The sequence below is a fragment of the Rousettus aegyptiacus genome, unplaced genomic scaffold (assembly GCF_014176215.1).
Source record: "Rousettus aegyptiacus isolate mRouAeg1 unplaced genomic scaffold, mRouAeg1.p scaffold_m13_p_6, whole genome shotgun sequence".
NCBI lineage: Eukaryota > Metazoa > Chordata > Mammalia > Chiroptera > Pteropodidae > Rousettus > Rousettus aegyptiacus.
This window is the reverse complement of record NW_023416309.1, coordinates 106,013,157-106,024,277: the sequence shown is the minus strand read 5'-3', so window position 1 is coordinate 106,024,277 and position 11,121 is coordinate 106,013,157.

Here is an 11,121-nt window from a genome sequence, read left to right as displayed (position 1 = left end):
GCACATCCGAGGTGTCCTAGACCTTCCTCCTCCTCCTTGCAACCTGATCCTGCCGACCGGCTCTGCCCATCCCGCGGTGGTGATGAATCTGCCTCCAGCCGCTCTAGCTCCCTGGTCTGGGCTCCACGACCCATCACAAGCATACACGATGGACTAGGACATAATCTCTAGTGCCGGCGCAGGGACAACGGGATGGGCCGAAGCCATGGCCTCGATGTGTGCGCTAATAGACTGAACTAATCCTCGAGGTCCCCTGGACCTCCAGGACGCAGGAACTCTGTCTGGCCTTGCAGGAGAAGTCAACAGGAAAGCAGAATTCACTCCTCAGTGATCTTGCTGGAACCCTTTCGTTCCAGCAAGAAGCCTTTGGTTTTGGGAGGAGCGGATGGAGGCCGAGGCTGTCCACTCGCTCCCGCTGACATTCACTGAGCACCCACTCTGCGCCGGGCACTGTGCTAAGACTGAAGCCCTCCTCTGGCGGAGTGGAGGGGGCGCTCCAGGGGACACACCCATTTTAGTGCCCACCTAGAGTCAAGGGCACTGGAGTGGTTCGGTCCAGCCAATCCATCTCTTAGCTTCTCCTTCGGTGGAGTGAGGGCGTTGGGCTGGCTCGATCGCCTCCACGGTCTCTTTCAGCAAACACAGTCTCAGCACCACGACCCGCGCGGAACGGAAGACAACTGCCATCGCTCTGCGCGAACGCAGCGGTGCCGGAGCCGCGAGATGCTGCCCCACCGCCCGTCACGATCACGTCTTGTCACCTGACGTCCTTTCGCACGCAGACGGTTTCCCCCCAGTGGAAAGCTGGCCCCCCCACCCCGGGGTGCCCGCCACGCTGGGCGCCATCCCCTGCTGGCAGCCTCCTGATTAAAACCGCCGCAACGCCAGGGCCTTGGCGGCGTGGCTGTCCCCTGATGCAGAGGGAAGCAAGTCAGAGACGTGACAGCCCAGCCGCCCTCCTCCCAGCGCCTCCCCGAGCCACGTGACGTGGAAGAATGAAGAGCAGCAGAACCGTCGCGTGTACGGCGTGGTGGCGAGCTCCTCTCTGAGGCTCCGACGGTCACCCGATTGCCCGCCTCCCATCTGGGGACTTTCCTGGGGCCAGCTGAATGGCACATGTTCCCATGTTTTTTAAGATGATCAGGCATGAGCCGTGTAATGTAACGTTTTTGTAATTATCGTTTCTCCACTGAAATGGAAACGACTTCCCTCCTGCTCTGTTTTATTGGAGTGTTGTGTAGGGTGGGTCCTCTGTCATTCCAAAAAAAAAAAAAAAAAAAAGCTGTTTGGAACAGTTTGAAGTATCTTTAAAGGAACAGTCAAATCATCCATTCAACTAAATAGGAGTCAACTCCCCTAGAAATAACTACAAAAACTTCTTTGGAGTATGACATTTTCAAAGCAAAATTCTTTTCTTTTTTCCAAATACCACAAGCAATGCATTGAGTTCGGGGAATACTGCCTGCCAAACTTCAATTTTTATAGTTAACCTTTCTTCTTTTTTAATGTCTTGCAAAAACATGCTTGAAACTCTTCAAAAACCTTTCAGCTTGAAAGTTTGGGAGAGAGTCTTAACCGGTGAAATTGTCCGTTCTCAGCTTCTCTGTGTCTTTTTCCTTCCTAACTCTGGTTAAGGAGAAAAGTCATGACTGTCTGTTCGCCAAACAAGGTGAATTCTAACCAGGCCAGGAAGGGCCTGGCACCCCGGGCTGGCTGCGGACTTTCACTATCCAAGCTACCCAAACGCCTCTTAATTAACTCACAGGTTCTTTGGGCTTTAAAAGTGGGAACTCCCAAAATTGTGGTTATGGTTGAAAAATGATATCAAACATACCCCGCGACTTTTGTGTCGGGGCCAATAAGCATCGTATCGTCAAGTTCTGCCAAAGAAATTGAAAATATATCTATAAAGTGGAACTAGTAGCTAAGTCGGTATGAGAACTAAACTTTCAAGGTGTTGATAAAATACTTGTTAGAACAGGAAAATTGGATTAGTGTTGGTGTTGTGGGCATGACGTCCTTTGGGCTAGAAAAAAAAAAAATAAATCATCTTGTTCCGTTTTTCCTGGAGCCCAGAAAAGCACTCTCAGCCCAAACGTCAGCCTCCTAATCTTATTTTCCTTTTCTCTAGCATGGATTTTATTAACCCATTTTCTCATTTACTTACTCTGAATAGCTCAGTGGGTAGCATCCTTCTTAGAAAGTGAAAGCCTCCTTGGAGATGCCGTGTTGAAGCAGAAATGCACACAAACTCCCGGGCCTGGCGCAGCAAAGAAAAGCCCCTTCTGTAATCCTGTCTGGTGAATCCACGCATTGTGTCCCAGCGTGCCAGGAGTGCTCGGGCCTTATTAACACATGGGCCGTCAAGGAATGCAGCTGGCGACGGGCTGGCAGTTCGCAATGTGATTAATATCTAGGTGGGGATGAAAAGCGCTCGTTCCGATCCAGGGTCCAAGGCAGAGAGGCAGCTGCTCCCCACGTATCTGCCACCTGGCAACGGGCTGCTGTCCTAAACCCGGCAGCACCGGAGTGGAGGGACTCGTGCGGGCATCAGGTGCTGCTTGTCTTGGGCTCTCTGCGTGAGCTCAGCCATGGGTTTAGATTCGGGACCCCGGTTCCCACCTTAGTTGTGCTACCATCTTGATGTCATAAACTTAGACAGCCACTCTCCTTCTCGTAGCCAATTCATAGAGAGAGTCCTGAGTGATTCCGCTGTAGGGAAGCTGTGAAGAATTCCAGGACAATGCCCCACTGAAGGTCCCTGGGAAGAAGGATGCAGGGCTACTGCCTCTATCTCAAAGGCAGAGCCTTAAGGTGGGATGGGTAGGTGTATTTCTCTCCTAGTTCCCATTCTGATTCCTGAAAAATTCTGTCCCACGGGCTCCATGCGAAGTCGAGGCAGGGAGGGGGTTGGCGAAGAGCAACAGGGGAGTGAGCCGACTCAACTTAATCGAACGAACTTTAGGTACCTCCTACATGGGCCCGTCCGTGCTCGGATGACACAGCACGTCCACCATCGCTACTCATTAGGGAATGCAAAGTAAAACCACAGTGACCTCACTCTACACAGGCACCAGAATGGCTCAGATTAAAAAGACTGAGACTACCGTGTGTTGGCAAGCATGGCAAGCAATGGGAACTCTCGTACGTGTTGACAAGAGTGTAACTTGGTTCAACTACTTTGTAAAGTTATTTAGCACTATGTGCTAAAGCTAACTCTATGTCTGGCCTATGTACCAGCAATCCTACTTTCAACATGGCTCTAGAGGAAATACGGCACACGTCCACCGAAAGACAGGTACAATAATATTCATGGCAGTTACAGTCATAATAACCCCAAACCAGAAACAGGGCAAGTATCCAACAGGTGAGTGATGAGTTGTGGGATATTTATACAATGGAATACAACAAACTAATAAAAAGAAGTTGACTGTAAATACAAACAATAACATAGCTAAAACAGGGGCTTTGTTTAATTTAAAAAAACAAAAAACAAACAAAAAAAATAGGCGCAAGAGAATATACTATATGATTCCATTTATATGAAATGTTAACCACAAGCAAAATTAACTGGTGATAGAAGCCAGCCTGGTGGTTACTTCTGGTTGGGGGTCTCGACTGAGCAACAGCACGAGAGAACCTTCCGGGGCGGGGGGGGGGGGGTGACAGGAATGCTTCACATCTTCATCTGGGTGCTTATTACATTGTGTGCACATATGTAACACTGATCATGTTCTACATTTAAAATTTGCGTTCTTTGCTATGTATAAATTATCCTCAATAACAAAGCTAAATAAAACATTTTCTAAATATATATTTTAACTTTTCTTACATGTTTCCTTGGTCTTCTTAACCAGACTATAAATTCTTCAGCACAAAACCATGTCTTATGCTAATAGACATTAGGAAAAAAATCAAAATGAAACAAAATAGGTATGTGTGGTAAAACTGCATAGAACCACACACACATACACGCGCACACGCAGGCTGCGCACGCAGTCAGGTAGGAGGGGGAGTAGAAGTTAAGATTGTTTCTGACATCTTTTCAGCAGTTTATACATGATCCATTGTCTTCTGACCCCCAGTGTTTCTGATGAGAAGTATTCATTCATTCTTAACATAGTTTCTTGGTCATATTATCTTTTCGTGTGTGTGCGTGACTTTCAAGATTTTCTCTGTACATCTGTTTTTCAACAGTCTAGGATGTACTTAAGTACAGTTCTCTTTACAGAATTTATTCTGCTTGGGATTTGCTGAACTTCTTTGATCTGTGTGGGTTGATAGTTTTCACCGAATTTACTAAATTTTCAGCCATTATTTCTTCAGATTTTTTTTCTTCCTTATTCTTTGTGCTTCTGAGATTCTAATTACACATATGTTAGACCACATGTTATTGCCCCAGAAATCACAGCAGCTTTGTTCATTTTTTTCAGTGTTTCTTTTTCCTTCCTATCGGATGCTTTCTACTGTTTGCCGACATTTCTTCACTGTCTCCGACCTGCTGTCAAGCCCACCCAGTAAAACGATCGTTTCAGATACACTTTGCAGTTTTAGAATTCAATTGTTTTTTAACCTCCTATTTCTATCTTAAAATTTCCATGTCAAATTTTCCATCTTAAAATTTATTACGATGATCTTTTTTGTAAGTCTTTGAGCATATTTATAAAAATTGCCTTAAAGCCCTTGTCTGCTAATGATAACAATTGATACATATTGGGGTCAGTTTCTTTTGACTGCTTTTTCTTTTGACTAAGGCAAGATTACTTTTTGGTTTTCTTTTATGTTCGGTAATTTTTCATTATATCCTAGTCATCGTGATTTAAATGCTACAGTGACTGGATGTCATCTTTCTTCGAAGACCACCAGAGTGGCTGCTTGTTGCCGGCCCACAGCTACCCTGATGAGACACGAGCTGCGAGCTCGGTTTCTTCTGTGGCAGCAGCGCCGACGTATCTTCTGTGCTTCTTCGGCTTCCCAGCTGTCGCTTTCTGCAGCTCCTTAATTTAAAAGTGTCTCCCCGCACACTGACAGGTCAGGGGTCGGCCATGAGTTTGAGATAAATTCATCTGCAGATGTTGAGGTTCCCTGCCTGGAGCTACCACTTTTCTTAGATTTCACCTTCAATTTCTAGCCACTCTGGCAGCTCCGATGATGTCTTCTGGTACCTCAGAGCAATAAGTCCGTGGCTTTCGCTTAAGTTCTAGTCTCCTCATGTCACGCAGACTGGAGATGACCCTCAGGGAAAAGACTACGTAATGTGGTCCTCAGTAGAGTTCCCCTCTCTCAAGAGTGGAATCCCCTCTAGTTTATGCCTGCTTTTGGCCACTCTCCAGTGCCTCCAAATAGTGTTTTGTTTTGTTTTGTTTTTTAATGGTCTTGTCAAGAGTTAATTATTATCTTCCAGAGAGAGTTAGTTCAATACAAGCCATACCACCATTACTGGAATTGGAACTCAACACAATCTTTGTGGTGTTTGTCCTCTGATCTTTTATATAATAAATATCCTCTTTTGTCCAAAGGAATAAGAAAAAAATGTGGTGTGAAGGTTATTCTTATGCCTTGGGACATCTAGGGTGTGTGTGTGTGTTTGTGTGTGTGTATGGGGAGGTGGCGGTGGCAAGGAAAATGGCGTCTGAGGAGATGGCTGGGTACCTTAGCGGCCGGGTATTGGGGTAAGCACTGGGGATCCTGCAGGACAGACACCACCCCGCCTGCACTACTGAGGCACCAGGCCACGGAAGCACCTTGCACAAAATCAGAAGCCAGCAAACAGCGCACACTGACCTGCACTGAGCTCCTGCACTGAGTTCCGACCGCTGCGGAATTCGAGGTGGAGCGGCGGCAGGAGCGTGATCACGGGGATGGGGACGGCGGCCATCGCGGCCGACTTCCCCCTGCGCTGTGCCGCGGACTCTACAAACTCGATGGGCGTAAGCACCGAACGGACATCTCCGAACCGAGCTCCTGGTTGTTCCCTTCAACCCGCAGCACCACCTGCGGCCTTCTCGTCTCATTTCAGGGCAACTGTGCCTGGGGTCGCCCAGGCCAAACGTTTTGGGGCCACCCCGCAGGCTCCCCGTACGCATTCGTCACCCACAGGCAGCCAAATGGCCAACGGAAGTAGGAAAGAAGTGGCCTCTTCTGCAGTTCAGAGGCAACTTCATTCCACGGTGTGGCAGGTCCACGTCCGTCAGCAGAAAACACTTCAGAGCACCCACGAAGTGTGCGTCTAGTGGCCGGCTGTGGCACGCCTTGGGGGGATTCCTCCTCCCCGGGGGTTCCTCCTCCATTCCTCACAGGGGATTCTTGGAAATCTCTGGTCTGGGACTGGATGTTCCTTTAGCAGTGGTTCTCACCCTGGCGCTGCACGTTAGAATAATCTAGGAGCGTTTGCAGGCTGCAGTCCCAGCTCCAGACTGGAGTTTTTTATTTAATTGGTCTGAGGCAGGCAACAAATCTGGGTGTGTCTTAAAAGCTTCTCAGGTGATTCTAATGTGCAGGGTGAGGCCCACTGTCCACTCTTCTGGGTTAGCGGAAAGGCCTTCATCAGACAGACCTAGGTTCGAGTCCCTGTTCCACCAGCAGGACTGTTTCTCCTTGGGGAATAACCTCTCAGCCTCGTTTCTCCACCTGTAAAGAAAAGCTGATATCGATCGATCTACTCACAGCACAGGTGTGAGGATTCAGGGAGAAATGTCTGTGAAAGTGGCTTGCCCTCAGAAGACAGATTTCCAATCAGGACTGATCTGCACGTGAATGTTTTTCGTTCAAAGTTGGTATGTTTCTTAGTGTTCAAGAGTAAACACGGCCAGCAGCTAAGGCTGGGCTCTCTCAAGGAATTGTTTGCCTCCCCTTTTTTCAAGCTATGTGCAAACTACAGAAGAGATGGAAATTCCAGAAGTATTCTGAAGTAATCCCACCTCCTGAGGACTTGTGAAGGGTCCAGGAGCAGCTGGCCCCTGAGGTATGATTTGCACATTATGCTGTCTTGGAGCATTTAATTTCAAGCACAAATGAGATGTAACATTCTGAGCCTGTCTTCAGCAACAGGGAGACTCGGACTTGGAAAGGGGAGGCTTTGCTTCTTTCCTTATGGAGCGACATCTGGGAACCAGCAACATTTCATTCACGTCCCTCAGTTGTGTTTCCATCATCTCCAAACGGAAAATCAGAGACGCCAGAAAGGAGAAAGCCAAGTCCTTATGAGTTTGAGCCGTTACAAAGGCATCCAGTTTTAATAACGCCCCCACGTGAGGTTATCTGGCTAGGCATCAAGGATTTGTCTGCTTGCTCCACACTTTTCTCTCCCGTTGCCCAAGTAGAGCTACTTATCTGCATTCTAGGATTTTGTCACAGAATCTCCGAGTTCCAAAGGACCTGTGAGATACTGACCGAAGGCTTGCACAGTGCAGACTCTCGTTCTCCCTGCTGCTTCCATGACATCACCGTGCGAAGACCGGCTAGCTTCAAGGGGAAGGGAAGGCCTACCTCAGACGGCCACTCTAACCTTGCACATAATGGGAAAGAAATGGAAAGGAATTTCCTTACTCGGCCCTGGCAGTGGCAGCGGCTTCCTCACAGGCCTTTTTCCCACTGCGCAGAAGAATCTTTCTCTTTTGGAGAGAGGGGAAACTGAGGCCAGGCCCGGAAGGGCAATCGCTTGAGACCAGAGAGCATCTGCAAGTTGTGCCAGGAGGCATCTTGCAATTTCCACTCCGTCACCCTCCTGCCCCAGAGCAGACTCTTGCATACGCCACTCTTTGGGACTCTGGCAAGTGCTGTTCTCCTATAAAATGTCTTATCAGATGGTTCATGAAATTAAGCTTTGATGCCTTATAGCACATTTTTTGTTCGCAGGGTCACTAAGGGCTGTATTTCTAGCCTTTCCAGGAGGACGCATAAAGTATTGAAGAAACCAGTAAATGGACATTGACCCAAGTGTGACCACTGCAACAGAAATAGCTTGGCTCGTATCACCACAAAGTTAATGTGTCTATAACATTAAGGGGAAATTGGGAGCAAAATAAGCAACAAGGGGAAGAGAATGGCTTTGGAACCAAAAATTTGGGATCTAGACATAATTCGGCCACTCAATAGCTGAACTTTGATTTTAGAAAAATCACTTAAATACGAGATCATAAATGTTCCTTTTTGAAGGCTTTTCTTCATGGGCTGGGTTGGATGAGTTTTCTTAAAATGAGCTCGACGGCGTTAAACAGAAAATGGCATCTTTGTATCAGCATCGTTCATTGCTCCAAGGGCCTCGGAACTGTATTCAAATCTAGAGTCATCTCTAGAAAACGGTCACTGTGGGTCGAACGTGAGTGGATGCTCTAGAAATCCGCTGAGTGGTGACTGCTGGCGGAGAAGGCTGCGCTGCTCCCTCGCATTAGCTTCTCTGCAGAATTCTCTGATGCTTCTGAATAGGTGCTGGATGCCTTCTCCTGCACTTTGACATCGAACCAACAAGTTCATTTCCAGAAGTGATGGAACGCGGCTTTGGTGCTGCTGAGATGTCTTCCTGTTCTGACGTGTTTAGGAGAGGAGCGATTCTTTTGCCCAAACTGAGGCATAAGGATTCGCTGCATCGGACTTGGTTTCTACTATGCCATTAACTTTTTCCCCAACTTTATAAATGAGCCTATCACTTTTTCTTATAACCAAGGAACTGGTTCTATATATGCTTCAAAAATGTTTGTGTCGTTCAAAATCGTGCTCAAATAAGATATCTTCCTTTTGCATAAATGCTTTATTTCCAAAACTAGGGCCTTTCTTTATCCTTTTGTTGATTCAAGAATCCACACACATCACATTTGCTTTTCTCAGATATAGTAAAGCATGAAAACATTTTAACACTTGATTTTTTTTAATTACTATTTTTGAACTAAAATTATTGGGATGACATTGGTTAAGAAAATCACATAAGTTTTAGGTGTACAGTTCAATAATCTGTGATATGTACAGTGTTTGTGTGTTTACCACCCAAAGTTAAATTTCCTTCCATCACCAAATATTCGACCCCTTTACATCTCCCCTCCCCTACTTGATGATTTTTTTAAAAAATAAAATGTTGCAAAAAAGATCTATTTTTTCTAAGCTACAGTCAGTCAGAAGAATCCCTACCGCTTTGACTTTGAACAGATGGGTTGTACATCCTGCTGATTTAGTAAATATGTGTTTTGGTGGTTAGTACTATCTTGATGCAGGTTAAGAGAAGACCTGCAGGCAGGGCTGGGTACCAAGACGAGCTGCTGGAAGTGAGGGGCTGTCTGTAGCAGCTGCAGGTGGCATGTCCCCCTTTCAAGTTGGTCTAAGTGATTTCGACATTATGACTTCTGTATCTTAAACGTACCACTATTTGGACAATTCTGTAGCCATTATTTCTCATCTGTTTATCTGGATGGTGAACCTAAGGCTAGCCTAAATGCTGGTGTAGCCAGTGTTAGGAATTAAATGTGTCCATCCATACAAGCTCTTGCCCTCCAGTATTATAAACTATATTTGCACAATGAGACATTTAATAAGTTGCCTCAAGACACAAGAGAATCATATTTCTCTTCTCTTTGGTCAGAAGGCACAGTGGAAAATCCAATCAGCCTTAGGGGCACAATCACAGACAAAACCATTATGGCCAAGTACAAGTTACAGCGCAAAATCTAAGTATGAAAAATGGAGTTATTTAGATGGCATTATAGTGAAACGAATCTAAAATAAGACTCTTTATTTTGGCCCCAAAAACTCCTTCCAGATGATGGTAAATGCTACTCCTAATTTTACATATATTTCTAGGAACAAAACTCAAGACCTCTCAACACTTGTTGGAATCTTGTCCATCTGAAGTTCCTGAAGCACCTGGGTTTGGAAAAGCACGTCCTATCCAGCGCAGAGTGGCAAGTGTTCTAAAATTGAGCTCGTCATCACCCACGGCATCGCTCGGCTTGCTTTTAGCTGATGCCGTCTGGCGGAAAGGTGGCACCACTTCTAGGGTATCGGCAGCAGCGAAGTCCTGACTCAGTGTCTACACACCTCCCTCTCACTGTCTATACTGCTGACCTATGCAATGGACGAGCTGTACACGGACATGCTTGGAAGATGTGCCTGGTCCCAACCTCTCTCTCTCTTTCTTCTTCTTCTTCTTCTTTTTTTTTTTTGGTTGTTGGGAGGGGCATATTCCATCATAACAAAGAAATCTGAAGCTATGTTCATGGTGGCACAGTCAGTCACCATAACCATCTCTAGACATTCCGAGTGGGGGACCATGGGGAAGCCATGGTCTGGCCAGCTTGAGTTGACTGAATTCTCCTAACAGTCCCAGGGCACCGGGCTAAATCGGGAATGCTTTGTCACTTCTTTGGAGGATAGTCAGCAACTCTAAAGCATTTATACCCTCCTCTTTGCCTGCTGGAGGTTATAAAGTGACCAAATGCCCTGTTCTCCATTTTTCTTAGTAGAAAAAGAACATTTTTTCTCTATCCCTCTAAAATTAGCCCATAATCTAAGCTATTTTGAAAGAATTATAATGTCTTGCCTTATTTTCTTTCTAAGTTCCTATTAATAATAACTTTCAGTGTTGGCATGAAGGGAAACTTTGATGCCATACTATAAAAAAAAAAATAAGGAAAGGAAGACATTTATGGCTTCTAGACATGTGGTAAACACTTATAAAATATATTAATAAATTGAGGGTATCGAAATCCTTTTATGTAATGAGAAAGTCTTGCCTATTTGTTCAGAGTTGTAATAAATTTAATTCCTTTTTATAATGATTGTTTCAACTCCTGGTGTTCAATTTTAAAGCCCTCATATCATCCTCCAATTGCTGTTTTGAAAGTACTCTTCTTTACCCCCCAAAATATTCACAATCGTGTGTCTGGTTTTCTTAACTATTGTTTTCTTTGGTGGGGGGGCGGGCGGGCTGTGGGACCTTAAAGAAAGTAATTTCGTGATCAAGTTCTACTTAGATACCTAGTTTTTTGTTGTTGGAAAAATAAAAATGCCTGAAAACCAATGATAATTCCACATCAGTAAGGATCAGAAATGAAAATATTTGAATGTAGAGGAATGTCCCTCCAGGGTGATCAATTTTGTTATCGTGATTTATCCCGAAGGCTAGTTTGCAAA